General features: G+C 45.5%; 1 protein-coding gene across 7 annotated transcripts in view; it reads right to left on the bottom strand.

The window, feature by feature from the left end:
* TNS3 (tensin 3) overlaps positions 1–16039 on the bottom strand; it is a 420724-nt gene that overhangs the window by 281505 nt on the left and 123180 nt on the right. The window lies entirely within an intron of this gene.

Here is a 16039-nt window from a genome sequence, read left to right as displayed (position 1 = left end):
AGGGCAAATTCCAAAAATGCCTTGTTAGAAATGCAGCTCCCTCATCACCACCATTATATTAATAAAACCTCAGCAACCCTCAAAAGCAGTAACTAGAACATTGAACAATTTTTAATTTGGACTCAGAGAAAGCTTGTAAGAGAATTCTACAGCTAGAAGATAGCCAGATACCTGAAGATGATCACATTTCCAATATGTTGAGCCCTGAGGAAAGGAAAGATCCACATCTGCCCCATGTTTGAATCCTTTTATAGATTAACTCACATAATCAGGAGTGCACTGTATTACATAGAACAGTATACTCTTAAATTGGGTTAAGCAGCACCAAGAACTATCATAGCATGTTCTAAATAACAATCCTAAATATTTTGATATGGCATTTCAAATATTCAGTGATCTTTACAACCTCACTGCCTGGGTTCACCACCCAACCAGTGTTCCCTATAACAGGGATTCCCAGATGTTGTTGAATACAACTCCCATAACCCCCAAGCAAAAGCCATTGCAGCTGGGGATTCTGGGAGTTGTCATCAACAACTGGAAATCCCTGTTTGAGGGAACACTGAGTCCAACTCTCATGCAGCTGCCATCCTGGCCATCTCCCTGCCTACTCCATTGCCCATCCGGAAAGGAGAGAAGACAGGCACATCTAAACTGGTACAACCCAACAACTACAAACATTTTGTATGCCTTGGGCGGTGGGTGGGTTGAGGGGTGGAGGTAGGGGTAGGTAGAGGTAGTGGACGGTACAGGGGTGTCAAACTTCAGCCCTCCAGCTCTTGTTGGCCTACAACTCCCATCATCCCTGGGTACTAGGAATGATGGGAGTTGCAGGCCAGCAACATCTGAAGGGCCACAGTTTGACACCCCTGACTTAGCAGTTCTGTTGCCTTGGCAAGAGGGATACCAACATTCTCATTTGTGGGCAGGGAAGGCTCATGAGGGGCCTTCATCCTCTTGAAAGAGTGCATAGTTTGCTGCACCTGGTATAAATGTTGAGGAGGAAGCCTAACTGCTGGCAGCTTGCAGCCCCAGAGAGGAACAAGCTGAAGGAGCTACCCAGCAGGGAGGAGGAGGAGGAGGAGGAGGAGGAGGAGAGGAGACTGACAACCCCATTCCCTCATTACCTGAGGCAGATTTGGGGCAACAGTCAGGGATAATGCATACCTGGCCTCTGAGAGCTAACGGGGAGCTTGTCTTGCCAGCAATCGGTCTTATACCCATATTACAGGTGGAGGGCTAAAACTTGGAACAGACATTAAATACCTCAGCCTCTTCATCATGGTTCAGAATACCCTACAGACTTATAGTTAGATGTAGGTTTCAAACTTGCTAACAGCAATTAGGATTTAACTTGGTGAGGTAATTATACTTTATGCTGAAATGGGAAGGAGGACATTCAGAGGCCGAAGAAGAGACAGGGGAAAGCTTTAGGGGGTGCTCCCAATCTTTTAGCCATGTTTAAGAGACTGGTAAATTTTATGCACCTCAGAGAACTGAAGTCTTGCCCAAGGCCATCTGTAGCACAGGTGACAAATTGAACCAGGGACTTCCTATCAGACTCTTAACCATTTACAACATACCAATTTTGCAGAAGTGAACTAAGAAAGGAAAATATATTCAAATTTACAGCCAGTCTTATCCTGAAACCCCATGGTAGGAAACCAACTTTAAAAACTCTGTGGCAGGGATAGAGCTCCGTCGAACAGTTCAATCCCTGGCATCCCCAGGCTGGGAAAGACCCCCATCTGAAATTCTGGAGGGCTACGGCCAATCAATGTAGCCAGCACTGAGCTAAATAGACCACTCCGTATATGACAGTTATATATGTTCATAGGCTCAAGTATCTTTATTTATACAGATTTTAAGTAAATACTTATTAACAACTTCAGCCCAAAAGGGTTCCCAGAGCAATTTACAATAAAATCACAAGTTGCAGAGGCCTACTATACATCTAGCAAAAAAGAGGCAGGGGGAAAATGATCATATGGAGACAATCCAGCTTATGAAAGTTCTCAACAGATGCTTGTGGCACCAAAATAATTACACCCATTCACTTTTAAAATAATATCAAATCACAGTGAAAAGAGTCAGACTAAGGAGGAAAAGGATATGGGCTTTAGCTTTGTATCAAAGCGGCATTGATTATTTGAGTATTTTTTGTAATAAGTGAGTGAGATCCTTTGCTTGTGGCTTCCCAGCATCTTTTGCATGACTAGAAAGCTATCCCCAATATATAAAAATAGGGGTGCCAAATGGGTCTTAATGCATAGAGAAAAGTGAAGCTAGTAACAGCCTGCATATTGTAGTGCTTAGACTAGGACCAGGTAGATCTGTATTCAAATCCCTATTCAGCCATGAAAATCACTGGGCAACTCTGGGCCAGTCACGTATCTCTCAGCCTAACCTATCTCACAGGGTTGTTGTGAGGATAAACATAACCATGTACACCACTCTGGGCTAGAAGTGTGGGACAGAAATGTAAAAACAAAATAAATAAGTATTTTTAATCAGGCAGCCCAATGGAACTCTGTGTCTGCACAACTTATGACCCAACAAGCTGAAAGGAGCCATGAATGACAGGCCACCAGGGACTTGGTAAGCCCTAGTAAGTTTTTGCTGTCAGCCTAGGGCTGCAAAACCAGATGGGGGAGGAGGTTGCCAAGCACCTGGAAGACCACAATATACGGTCCATGGCCTATTCTGGCTTGCTGGCCACAGGTTGTGAAGGCCTGCACTACATTTAGCAAGAGTTAAGTGAAAATCCAGACATATGGAGACAGCCCAGCTTGTGAACATTCTAAATAGACGCTTGTGACTTCAGAGGGATGGTTGCAACATTAACACACAAACCACATAGAAACATCATGGCCCCACTGGAGTTATTTTTTTACTCACTTTAAAGGACCCTTAATGTCATCCACATGTTATGTTTGAATCTCTCTTTTTACTGAAAAAGTTTACAAAGTAAGAGAGATGATGATTCACAGGAATGTTTTTGGCAAAAAAACTGGCAGTTCAAAAGTGCTTTGTCTCACTAAAAATCATTAGTCAGGTAAGTCAGTGTTGCAAAAGGCCAAGCCCCTAGCCCATGCTAAGGGGCAATTCATGTGAAAATAATTTACAGGATGGGATAAGGATTCTGCTTGTGTACCACCACCCCACTGCTCATTAGTCTCCCACCCTGAAGTGGCAGGGATTGTGTTGGAGGTGGTGCTGGTTTTCCTGATGTCTTGACTTGGGGTTAGGGAGTGCTCAACTTCCATGTCAAGACACTCCTGACAAATGCAACTCAGAACTGCATGGCTATCATCTCAGTTGTTATCAAGGCCTGCCTACATGGTAAGGAAAATACGTGATCTGGTTTTTCCTAGTAAGGGTATAAGTGAACTGAGATAGGGGAGTTTCACATTACTCTCTTGTCATGGACAGATCACTGTCTGATAGGACTTAGATTCTGGCTGCTACAGGAATGGGGGACCCATTAAGATTATCTTTCCCCAGACACTTATGGACGCTCTCAGTTCCCAGAGTCCCCACTGTCAAGACCAACAAGTCTCTTGATACCCTACTGGATCTCCGCTATGAGCATGTCTGGGCATCATTCCAGGACACCCTCTCCAACCTGATGGTGTCCCCTTAGTATCTTCATTTAACTCAGAGCTTAGGATGGTTAAACAAGTTGGATTAATGCTTAAGTAATCCTAGAGGCAGATTCGAGACAAATCTGACTAAGTAGAGGCTAGAATCCATCTTAGCAACTACTCCGTGGCAGTGATGGCTGCAAGAAGGTTTATTCCTCAGCAACCATTGCATCTGCTCAGTGCAAGCTAGAGAAGTTGTTTCAAGTGCCCAAATCTCTATTTCACTCTAACCCCCAAGAGACAGGGGAAGAGCTCTTGGCAGGCTGCTGTGATCAATTTGCATATCACTTTGAGGATAAAATAACTGATATTCATTCCAACTTAAACTCCAGTCATTAAAATATCCAGTGACTTGCTTAAGGCACCATCTAGTCCTGTTGTTTTGCATTTGTTTTAGTTTATACAGCCTGAGGACGTGGTCAAGCTCTTCACGAGTCCAAGAGCAACCTCATAAGCACTTGACCCAGACTTCAACAAATGTTTAGCTCTAGCAGCCAGCCCAAAAGCTTAGAGGCCAGACTGCCCTCCCTTCCACAGGGAGGTGGACTCACCACTTTCCCCAGCTTGTGGAACCGGTTCACAGTGAACCAGGCTGCTTCGGCGGTTCAGTCGCAAACCGAACTGGGGCTGATTTGGTCTGCAATCAAACCAAACCAAGCCCGGTTCAACATCGAAGGGTGGCGGGGCAGTAGCAAGAAAGGTAATCTAAAGTGCTTACCAGTCCAGTCCAGCCCTGCTGCTCACCGCCCCTCAGTGCAGCCCAAGCGCCAGATCCCTCTTTAAGTGGGCCTCTGCACCGGCAGCCTGCTTAAAAGGGGATCTGGCACTTGGGTAGCACCCAGCCAAGCCAGTAATCACCTTATCCTACCTTTCTCGCCATTCTCTCACCACTCTTCAGTGGATTCCCCCACTCCTTTACTTGTAAAGTGGAATCCTCACCGGATTCCTCTTCACAGCCATTGCCACTCAAACCGTTTCAGTCATATGGACCAGGCAGTCAGTTTGACCAAACTGGTTTGGCAGCACGCAGTTCTTGTTCACGAGTCCAGGTGTCAGAACCCCTCTGGACAATGGTCCTGATGATGCCCTCACGTTCTCTGATGAAAGAAATCATCTGCAGAGGAGGAACCACACTTCCTTGACCTGCTGCAGGTTTGTCCCACTGTAGCATCCTCTAAAGCATCTTCCCCCATCCAGATGCCCCCAGACAATCCCAGCCAGGAGGGTTTTCTCCAAACCGAGCCAGGCTCCATATCCCAGTTACCCCGGGTGCCCCCATGGGCACACAGACCCCTGAATAAGCATCCCTGACATCCGAAGACAAGGCACACCTTCAAGGACCCTCCAACGGCCGGGTCTTGGACTCCCTACTCGATCCACAGCCCACCAGAAGGAGCTCTCCCAGTTCTCCAACTCATCAATGTGTGAGGCATTGCAAGTACGCCTCACGAAGCACTGCAAGTATGATGTAGAAGCACACGCCTGGCTGCAAGGCAGCTACCAGCAGAGGGGGCTCCTCGTGAGGAGGAGTAACAGCCCACAGAATATATAATCGACTAGTGAGGAAGGTTTGGTCACTAGCAACAGCAGGAAATGGCTGTGGCTCCTTCCTGGCCTACATAAGCCTCCACAGTTCACTCAGGCTTTGTTGGAAGCAGCAGCTTACCCAGAGCACTTGCTCCCTGGACCAGCTGTCAGTTCGTCAACCCTGCTGCAACTACTTCAGTCCATTCAGCCTTGCTCCCGAGACCTACGCTCTTGACCATTATATTCCCTTGTCCAGTAACTGATTTTGTTACAAAACAATTTAGAAACAATGAAAGCAGCAAGTCTTCATACCTTTTATACTGTACACAGTTTTGTTGCCACCAAGTTAAAAGCTGTTTACAAATGCAAATAAATAAGTGTAAATCAGCAGAATTAAGTGGTAAAGCTTCTCCAGCATTGCACCCTCAAGGCAGCAAGTGGGAAGATTGGACTGTGAATGTTCCTGTACAAAAGGAACACATTCTCTTCATGTTAAAAAAAAAATCTGATGTGTCAGAGAGAACACTTCTCCATAACTGATGGATCAAGTTACATACATTGAGGGAAACACATGAAAGGACGTCATTTTGCACTGCCCACATTCCCCCCACCTGACTCCAGTGGCAGGCAATGAAACTGTGTTCTTCACTTATGCAGTACTGGGGAGATGGGTTCAACAGGTCCCCATCCGCCTTCCCCATAACATTTATTTCAGCCTTGGGGTCAATTCACATGTTAAGCGTGTGCTTAAACTGCCAATCTGCTTGCTTTAAAAAAAGAACAAACTCAATAGCATATCGATTGTGGGCTCTGTGGACCAGGACTGTACCATAGCAGGAAAGGGCCTTTAACTCTCTGCCTCCCACATAATCCCAATCCAGCTCAGACTGCCACACAGCTCTGATATCCTCTCTAATAAAAGGCTTGGTGTCCGTCCGTGGACAACCAAGCATGTGTCTGTGCCTCCCTTGGCCATTCTGCGCATGTGCGGAGCGCATGCGCAGAACGGTCGAGTCAGAAACGGACAAAGGGAACAGGTGGCCATGTTTGTGACTCTGCCCGGCCCCAGAGAGGACAAATGCGGCTGTGGCAGCCGCTTGGAGGCAGAGGCGGCAGCGGAACCAGACCACCCGCAGGGGTCAGTCAAAGATACGGCTGCACCAACCGCTTGAAAGCAGAGTCGGCGGAGGTACCAAAATACCCGCGGGCAGCATTTTCTAAAGCGTGCCGCGGAGCTGCCAGGCGGCTGCCGCGGTTGCAGGGAGTCTGAGGCGGCAGCGGCTCCAGGACCGCAGCGGAGAATGAAGAGGCGGCGCTACAGAAAAATTAAAAACCGTGGCGAAAGAGAGACAGACCAGTGGAAGAAGGAGAATGGGGGCTGCTTCTGATGCCGCCGTGGCCCGGGGGTGGCCGCTGCTGCTGCGGGCCGCCCTCTGCGTGCTGCTTCTCCCGTCGTTAAGGGGAGCTTGCCCGGCCCGGGAGTGGGCTTCGGGACTGTGGAGTCCCCTCCGCTTCCTTGCTCCGCCAGGACTGACACAGGCGGGCACTGGAAGAGCAAAGACGGCAGCAGCTGGCCCGCCCGCGGAGACAACTAAGATGGCAACGGGGAGGGCAGAAGCGGCTGCTGCAGCCGCAGAGAGGCAGAGATGGTGTCGGATCCAAAAAAGACGGCACTCAGAAAAGCGGCGGTGTCAGCCGCTGGAAGGCAGAGGCAGCGAAGGCAACAAAAGCGCCCGGTGCCATCAGAAGCAGCCCCCATTCTCCTTCTTCCACAGGCCGGCCGCGGAGAAGACAGATGCGGCTGCGGCAGCCGCTTGGAAGCAGAGGCGGCGCCAGGACCACCCGCAGACGGCACTCAGAAAAGCGGCCGTGTCAGCCGCTGGAAGGCACAGGGGGCGGAGGCAACAAAACACCCGCAGAAACAAAAAGTTAACAAAAGTTACACTAAGCACTACACAAACCCCAAAACCACAAAAAGTAAAAAGAAAACTAATAGCAGGCTCAGAACAAATATTCACCAGAAATGTGGTGTATAAAGAAATACTATGAGGGCAGAGGGGGAGGGGGAAATAAAGAAAATTAATTAAACCAAAAAAAGCCTCATGAATATGTAAGAACAAAAGAAGGGATAAGGAAGAGCAAAAAAAAAAAAAAGGAACAAGGGAGAGGGAAGAGAGAAAAAAAATGGTACAGGGAAACAAAAACAGAAAAAGAAGAAGAGACTGAGAGAGAAAGAAAACGACAGACAGGTTAAAAAAAAAAAAACCTTGAAGGGGAGAAAAAAAACTAGCGCCCGTTATTATAATGGGCTTAAACATACTAGTAGCTGATATAAAGTAAAGGTAAAGCGTGCCGTCAAGACGATGACGACTCCTGGCGACCACAGAGCCCTGCGGTTGTCTTTGGTAGTATACAGGAGGGGTTTACCATTGCCTCCTCCAGTGCAGTATGGGATTATGCCTTTCAGCATCTTCCTATATCGCTGCTGCTCAATACAGTACCAGCAGGCATTCGAACCGGTAACCTTCTGCTTGTTAGTCAAGCATTTCCCTGCTGCACCATTAGGTGGCTCACAGCTGATACCAACCTGGTCTATCGTGGCAGGTAGACCTGATAAATCCTAGTCTGATATAGGTGATATAGACCTGGCCTCTCGACTCTGATATACCCTCCCCCCCCCCAAAAAAAATCTGTCATGCCGTAACTGATGCGGTGGGAAGACTTGACCTGTTCCTTCCCAGGGATGTATAGTTGAAGAAAAAAAGCCCTTTATTTTCAGGCGTTGACCAATAAGCTGTCCCTTGCTCTTTTTAAAAGTTTAGCGGCATTTGTTCTGTTTTTTACTGAATTGATTTTATCTTGTTGTTAACCACCTGGGGTTCTTAGGATGAAGGGCGGCATATACATATAAATAAATGAATTATGGCATCACATTCCTCTACTCCCTCGCCCCTACTGCTTAACTGACTGCCATTTGTGGAGTTGGACAACTCTAACATGATGTCACTTCATGCATTTTTGTGCCAGGACTAAGCCTGATATTTATTTACTAACACTAATGCTCATCTCTATGGCATTTGAAACGAGAAGAGAGGGAAGTCCCGTGGCCATGGGCAGAGTAGGTAACTAAAGAGAACCCGCAACACACAGAAGGAAATGGTGATGCGGTGAAAGCTACCAGAAAAGAGACAACACACACATACTGGGCCAACCTACACATTCAAAATAATGTGTAGATGGGCCCTCAGGTAGCAGTTTTGGGATACCATTAGAAGACAGCTAATTGTCAGTTATTTGGTAATTGCTATTTAAAACGTATATAGCACCAACAAAGGACTAGGTGCTGAAGTGCAACTACAAAGCTTTTGGATTTGAGGTCAAACCAAATAAAGCATAAAAGAGGGGTTGCAGTTCCCTCATTAAAAGTTTGTTGCAGTTCCCTCATTAAAACTGCTGCCTGGCTTTGATTCAAGGGGGCCACCAAAACACCAGTAAATCAGAGAGACTGCAATAACAGGGCTCATATTCAGCCGCAAGAAATCACAAGGCTCCCCGTCCCTGAGGAGATTTCAAATGGACACAGTTGGGTGTGTCCATTTCCTAATGAACTCCTGACCAAGAAGTCTGAGCCCTCTATTGCCCCCCACCTCCCAACAATACATCCTTTTCCTCTCCCCTCTGGAACGTGAGCTTAGCAGACAGAGAAATGCCTCCCTGCAGGCAAGAATGAACAATCTCTCCCAATTACAGAGACATGTGTGGGCTATGAGCTATTTTCCAAACATAAAAGGGAAAAGGGAATTTGCTATCCATATATTAACATGCTAAAACAAGCCATCCTGCAGATGGATGGGATCAAAGTGCCTTATCTGAGTCACCTTAAAATTAATCCCCCTCCAGGTATGTTTTTCCTCACTGTGCATTTTTCCCCTTAGAGCAGAATGCATACTGCAGAGAATGCATTGAGTTTTAATTCAAATATATATCCTCCCCCTCATACCACACCTTTAACTTTCAAGGAATTGTTCACTTTCCTATTAAAAACAGATGGACAGAGTAACAGATTTTTATTTGGGGACAGCCTGTTTGTTTGAAGTAGACAGCTGTATAAGCTTCTTTTCATGAATTTTTCCTTCAATTATGTATGTCTGCACAATGCAATCTACATTATGTAGAGAGTAGTTACTCCTGGCATGGACACTTAAAAAAATCATAGAGTAACAGCTCAAATACGTTTAGCATTTATATAATGCTTTATATTGCTCAATATCCATCGCATATATTAGCTGAAATCCAACAAGCTGGTTTACATGCTCTCAGCAAGGTCCAATAGGATTTTTTACTTTTTACTTTGAGCACCAGACACATGCCACCCCTTGCCATATCACAAACTGTTTCTGAAAGTCTTGATTTCAAAAACTGCTTGCCATGTGGCTACTTGCTATTTAAGAAGCAGTCACTTTAAGTGGCACAGCAGGAAAATGCCTGACTAACAAGCAGAAGGTTGCAGGTTCAAATCCCTGCTAGTACTATATCGGGCAGCAGCGGTATAGGAAGATGCTGAAAGGCATCATCTCATACTGCACTGGAGGAGACAATGGTAAACCCCCTCCTGTATTCTGCCAAAAGAAAACCACAGGCCTCGTGGGTGCCAGGAGTCGAAATCGACTTGACGGGACACTTTACCTTTATTTAAGAAGCACAAGCGCAAAGGAGCCTTAGGCATGCAGAAATAATTGTGTGGTTCTTTGGATCCTGCCCATTATTAAAGTTCAGTGGAACTCATTATCAGGTCTGTTGATATATCCATCCTGCCTGATTAAGTGTTCTGTGTTACCCAAAAACCTGTGTATCCTTTCATCAACAGAATTTTACCTGATTGGGGGTGAGGGGAGGAAAATCACCTTATGGATTCAGCATTTCTTTTTAAAATCTACATCAGAAGATGCATGTGGCACCATAAAGACATGATTTATAAACAGGGTCACATGCATGTGTGTAGTATAAAAATATGTGGCAAAATGACTTTTTAAAAAACCCAAGTGAACACACAGAAATTCCATGCTAAATGAGGCTTAGTCATCAATTTATTCATAGCACAGAAAAAAATGCATCCAAGTGATCACACACACAAACACATACACAGAGGGTCTGTTATGAATCCTTGCATAAAGATAACCTAGCCCAGAAGCTCACAGCTTTGTTTCTGTTGACAAAAAGCCACCAAGAATTCCAATTAGTCTTGCCAATAGGAACACAAGTTTGCTAGAAAATGAATGAAGGCCATGAACCTATTCTCTGCAAGCCACTGAACAGCTATCTCAGACCTGCACGCCAATTGCAGCCCCCCTCACTACTGGCAACTCCTGGAAGAATTCCAAATACTCATTAATCTAATTCACACATTATGTCCAAATGTGTACGAGCTCTGTGTGTGTGGGTGTGTGTGTGTGTATAGATAGATAGATAGATAGATAGATAGATAGATAGATAGATAGATAGATAGTTGGTCTGAATGCCTAATTGTATGCAATCTGTACTTCATATTCTGGAGGAATCTAGGCCCCATATTGGCTGTTAAATTGAATGTATATAACAGTCATTCACAAGAACACATACTGAGCCTTTTGACACGATCAGTGAGAATGGCTACCAGGCAAGTGGGGGAGGAAGGCTGCTGGAACTTACCTCCCCCACAGATTGCCCAGTCTATACACCCACATGGACACTGGCTGCCCCCAGCAGCGCAGAGGTTTGGGGGCCCGGACACATCATCCTGGACCCCAGGTCTCCCATAATGTACCATGTGAGTAGGCAATACATTGTTGGGATCATCCCAGCACGAGCTGGGAGCCTGCTCCTGTGTCGACAGCACACAGCGCCAACGCACGAGCACTTAGCCCATGTTAAGGGCACCCTCAACTCTGGCTAAGCGGCAGGCTCCCTAAGCAGGTCTGCCGTCCCCGGAAGCCACTCAACTCCTGGTGGTACACACGCACAACCACGAGCAGGCTTGGCTGCCTTAGCCCACTCTTGGCTGCACATGTGAACAGCCTCACTGTATATGCACAAACAAGGTAATGTGTGAATACCTCTGTCTGCAGCCCTTTCCCACCTCCCTGTAGAAAGGCCCACACCAACCCATCAAAGTAAGAATGGGAAAATTCCCACATCATTATGTCCCCAGTGTTCCTCTTTACCACACACCTCTGAATCCATGGTAGAGTTGGTGCCAGCTTTTCCTCCTGCTGCTGCAGCCAGCCAGGTTACATGGCCCACCTGCACCCAAGACTCTCTCCGGGTATGAACTGCTGGGAGAGTGAAAGTCTTGTGTGCTGTTGCTGCCAAACGCAGCAAGGAGGAGCAGAGATAAAAAGTTCAGGGGCAGAAACAGCACAAAACACAGAGTGGGGGCGGGGGGGGGACCAGAGTGATGTGGTGGGTTGAGAAAAGAACATACTATGGGAACATAAGAGGAACTTGTGAAGCAAGAAGGATTACTAACACATGGGATTCAGAGGAGGATACTGTGGAGTATAGAGGGTTTTGATTTTTGTTTGAAGAGAGAGAAAGATATAAGAAATGGTGTTGCAGAGAGACCTGAAGAATCAATCAGGAACACCGGGGTCAGTGAAGTGAAGTTATGGAGTGGAAAGAGAAAAGGAGTAAACGTTAACTAAGAGAGGAGTGCAGCGAGACGAGCAGTGGTCCAGAGAAAGTGGAGAAGGTGCATGCTATGGAGCACAAAGAGAAAAAGGGAATTAACAGAGAATGGGTTTTCTACAGCTAACAGAGTAATATGACCCTCTTCAGTTAGTAAAAATATTTAATTGGCCCCAGGGAAAGTGAGCTGGGCAATCGCCCAATGTGCCTACCTAAAGGGGGCTCCAAGCTGAGCCTGCACCCTAATACACATTGATAAACAAACCAGGGTACTATTTATTCTAAGGCCAGCCTCAAATGGCCCTCAGAATCACTTGAGTTGTGCACTCCTGAGCCACTGGTTGGTAATGACTTGGCTTATATGTCTCTCTCAAGATTATAATTATGTGCTGTAACACAAACCTCACATAAATCTCAGAGTTCATAATAAAATGCTAAAATAAGCAACAGACAATAAAAGATGCAGAACATCTGAATCACATAAAAAGTAATGGGCTTCTTTCTTGTTCTAGGGAAGAAAGCATGACTTACAAGAACAGCAGGCATGAGTCACAACCCAAAGTATTTTACTTATCAGGTTCGTAAACAAGATCTCCAAAGGAACAGGAGCATCAAGTTACAGAACTCCAGCTGTGTGATGGTCAGTACATTTCTCAGTAAGCAGGTTCCATGAAAACAGATCAAGGGATCAGGACCACATAAACAAGCTGGTCTCGGTACCGGACTCCCAGCAGTGTGGCATTTCATCCCTTGGCAGAGCAGTCTGCACCATGGTAAGGCAGGACACACATGCACAGACACTGTTGAGACCACACCCCAGGAAAGCTGCTCCCCCTTAACTCAAGCCCACCAAATCCCCAATGGATCACTGGGATGGAGCTTCATCAACTGGAACAGGTTCAGAAGAGGGCAGCCAAGATGATGAGGGATCTGGGAAAGAAGGCCCATGAGGAACAGCTGACGGTGCTGGCTATGTTTATCCTGGAGAAAAGACAACTATGGGAAGCAATAACAGTCATATCTGAAGCGCCGTCACACAGAAAGGAGAATGGACTTGTTCTCTGTTGCTACCGAGAGTAGGAATAGAATCAGTGGTTTGAAGTGGCAAGCAGATTTAGGCCAGACATTGGGAAGAACTTCCTCACTGTAAGAAATGTTTGACAATGGAACAGTCTGCCTCATGCCGTGGTGGTCTCTCCTTCACTGGATGTTTTCAAACAGAAGCTGGACAACCATCTGTCATGGATGCTGTAGCAGATTCCTGCACTCAGCACAGGACTGGACTAGAAGGGACTCTAAGGTCCCTTCCGACATTCTACTATTCTAAGCAGGGTGAATTGATTTAGGTCAGGGCTGCAAATCTTCAGTCCTCCAGCTGTTGGACTACAAAATTAGTCACTGTGACTGGGGATGTTGGGAGTTGTAGTCCAACAACGGTTGGAGGGCCAAAGTTGTGAAGCTCTGATTTAAATCATTATTTAAATCACCAAGGGGAAAAAACCTCTGTTTAAATCATTTTGAAATCAAATTTTCCACAGATACTTCTTCAGATTTCCACCATTGTTTAAGAAATAAGTGATCACTAAAACATGTTAATTAACAACTCAATTGAGCATTTACAACATAGCTGCGTTCACACAATCATGGCAATCCTGGTTAAAGCATTAACCGGAATGGCCAGTTGCTTCTGAATAAAGCTTCGTTAAACAAACATAAGATTGCTTTGTGTTTACAAGGGAAGCAGCTCTAAAGCATTTGCCGACAAGAATCGGATATAAGGCATGCTGCAGTGGGCATCCAGTAAACAACAGAGTCCAACAGAACAATAGAGTGCTTACTGCATCAGAGAAGATGTATTCTGTCACTGAAAAATAAGTTCTAGCATGTTTCTGGGCAGTGAGGCACTTCAGGACTTACTTGTGGGGCAGAAAATTCACTTTACAGTCAGACCATAAACCCCTATCTGCTTTATTTTGTACTTGGGGATCAAGTCAAGTGACCCCCAACAATAGCCAAATGGATCACCAGACTTATGGACTGATTTTCAGGTGGAATATCTGCCAGGTATTCAGAATACAGCCACCCAGTGGTGCAGCGGGGAAATGCTTGACTAACAAGCAGAAGGTTGCCGGTTCGAATGCCCACTGGTACTATATCGGGCAGCAGTGATCTAGGAAGATGCTGAAAGGCATCATCTCATACTGCGCGGGAGGAGGTATTGGTAAACCACTCCTGTATTCTACCAAAAGAACACCACAGGGCTCTGTGGGCACCAGGAGTCGAAATCGACTTGATGGCACACTTTACCTTTATTCAGAATACAACTACAGATTGTTTATCTTGATTTCCACTTTCAGACCAAGAAGAGATGCCAAAAGAAGAGGATGAAGGAGTAATAACTATGCAAATAGCTTCATCCACTCATGGAGTGATCTTGTCTTCTGGGTGGAAAGTGGCCCTCAGTGCTGATCAAGTGCTTACTGAACTTAAACTTTACATAACTAATGAATGGCTATGCAGCAACAGGGTACTTGACCATCTTCAGCCATACATGCACATAGCAAGTGAGTTGACCCCTCTCAATGAGCTGGTGATGACTGTTTGGTGATGCCAACCTCCTTACAAGCAAAAGTGATCAAAAATACCCACAAAAGTCACCTGGGTATGAGCTTGACTAAAAGGCAACTCAAAGAACATTTTTGGTGGCCAGGTATAAACAAATGTAATCAGGCACTGTATGGCTCTCTATCTGACAAATCACAGACGACTTTTACCAGCCACCCCCTTGACTCTAGTAGAGTATCTCAATGATCCCTGGGGAAAAACTTGCCCTGGATATGACGGGACCTTTTGATAACCAGCCCTCAAAACAAAGATTTGTTATAACTACAGGGAAAGGAGAGTTGGTCTTGTGGTAGCAAGCATGACTTGTCCCCCTAGATAAGCAGGGTCTGCCCTGGTTGCATTTGAATGGGAGACCACATGTGAACACTGCAAGATATTCCCCTCAGGGGATGGAGCTGCTCTGGGAAGAGCAGAAGGTTTCAAGTTCCCTCTCTGGCTTCTCCAAGATAGGGTTGAGAGAGATTCTTGCCTGCAACCTTGGAAAAACCACTGCCAGTCTGTGTAGATAATACTGAGCTAGATAGACCAATGGTCTGACTCAATATATGTCAGCTTCCTATGATGGGAGATGACTATTACAGGTGTCCAGAAGTTTAATTTGCTGACAACATTACCACAAACAAGATGGCTGCAGTTTTTGCCAGAGAACACCTTCCCAAAGAACTAGTGACTGACAATGGGACATAGCTTACATCATTTGAAACTGAGCTATATTTGCATAACTGTGGGATAAAATGTAAGACAATTTCCCTGTACCATCCTTGAGGGAATGGCTTAGGGGAAAGAATGAACTAGGCTTGATGTATTCTGGCTTTCCAAATCTGGGTGCCTAATTTGCATATTATGTAAATTGGCGTGAAAATAATTTTTGAGCAGAATAATGACTACATGTTTTGCTCAAGGGCTAGAGCTTAGTTATATATATATATATATATATATATATATATATATATATATATATATATATATATGAAATCCAGGTGAATCTGGGTGGGCTACACAATCTGGGTGAGATGCTTAAAATCTAGGTGAAACTCGGAATTGCAGGGGGGGGGCACATGGCAACTCTAGAATGAAAAGCTTAATGAAAGAAGCTTTACAACTGGCTACTATGCAACAACAACCCTGGAAGGAGGCAATCTGTGAAATTCTTATTTGTGTCTTGAACTACTCCTCATTCTACTACAGGAAAATCACCTTTTGAACTACTGAGAGGGCACAACGCTACCACTGAACTGACCCAATGTCAACAACTGATAGGGCTTTCCATGCCATCTCACTCTGATGATTCAGAGATTCCTGATCAAGTATGAGAGAAGAAACAAAAATACAAATTGTATGTGGATCAGAAACGAGGTGCCAAACAGCAAAAATTTCAGATCGTGGGGGGGCGGGGACTTTGTTCGATTGCATGACTGCCTTATAAAGTTAGAAAGGGATATTCCCGATATTCTGGACCAAAACCAATAATCAAGATGTGAGGAGATTCTGTCATATTGGATGATAGAAAGAAATGGAATAGTGTGAGACTCTCCAGCATGTATACTATGACAAAAAAGGGCAGGGAGTCTGACCAGGAG

This window comes from Hemicordylus capensis, chromosome 6 (assembly GCF_027244095.1).
Source record: "Hemicordylus capensis ecotype Gifberg chromosome 6, rHemCap1.1.pri, whole genome shotgun sequence".
NCBI lineage: Eukaryota > Metazoa > Chordata > Lepidosauria > Squamata > Cordylidae > Hemicordylus > Hemicordylus capensis.
The sequence above is the reverse complement of the archived record's forward strand: the minus strand, read 5'-3'. Positions and strand labels throughout refer to the sequence as shown.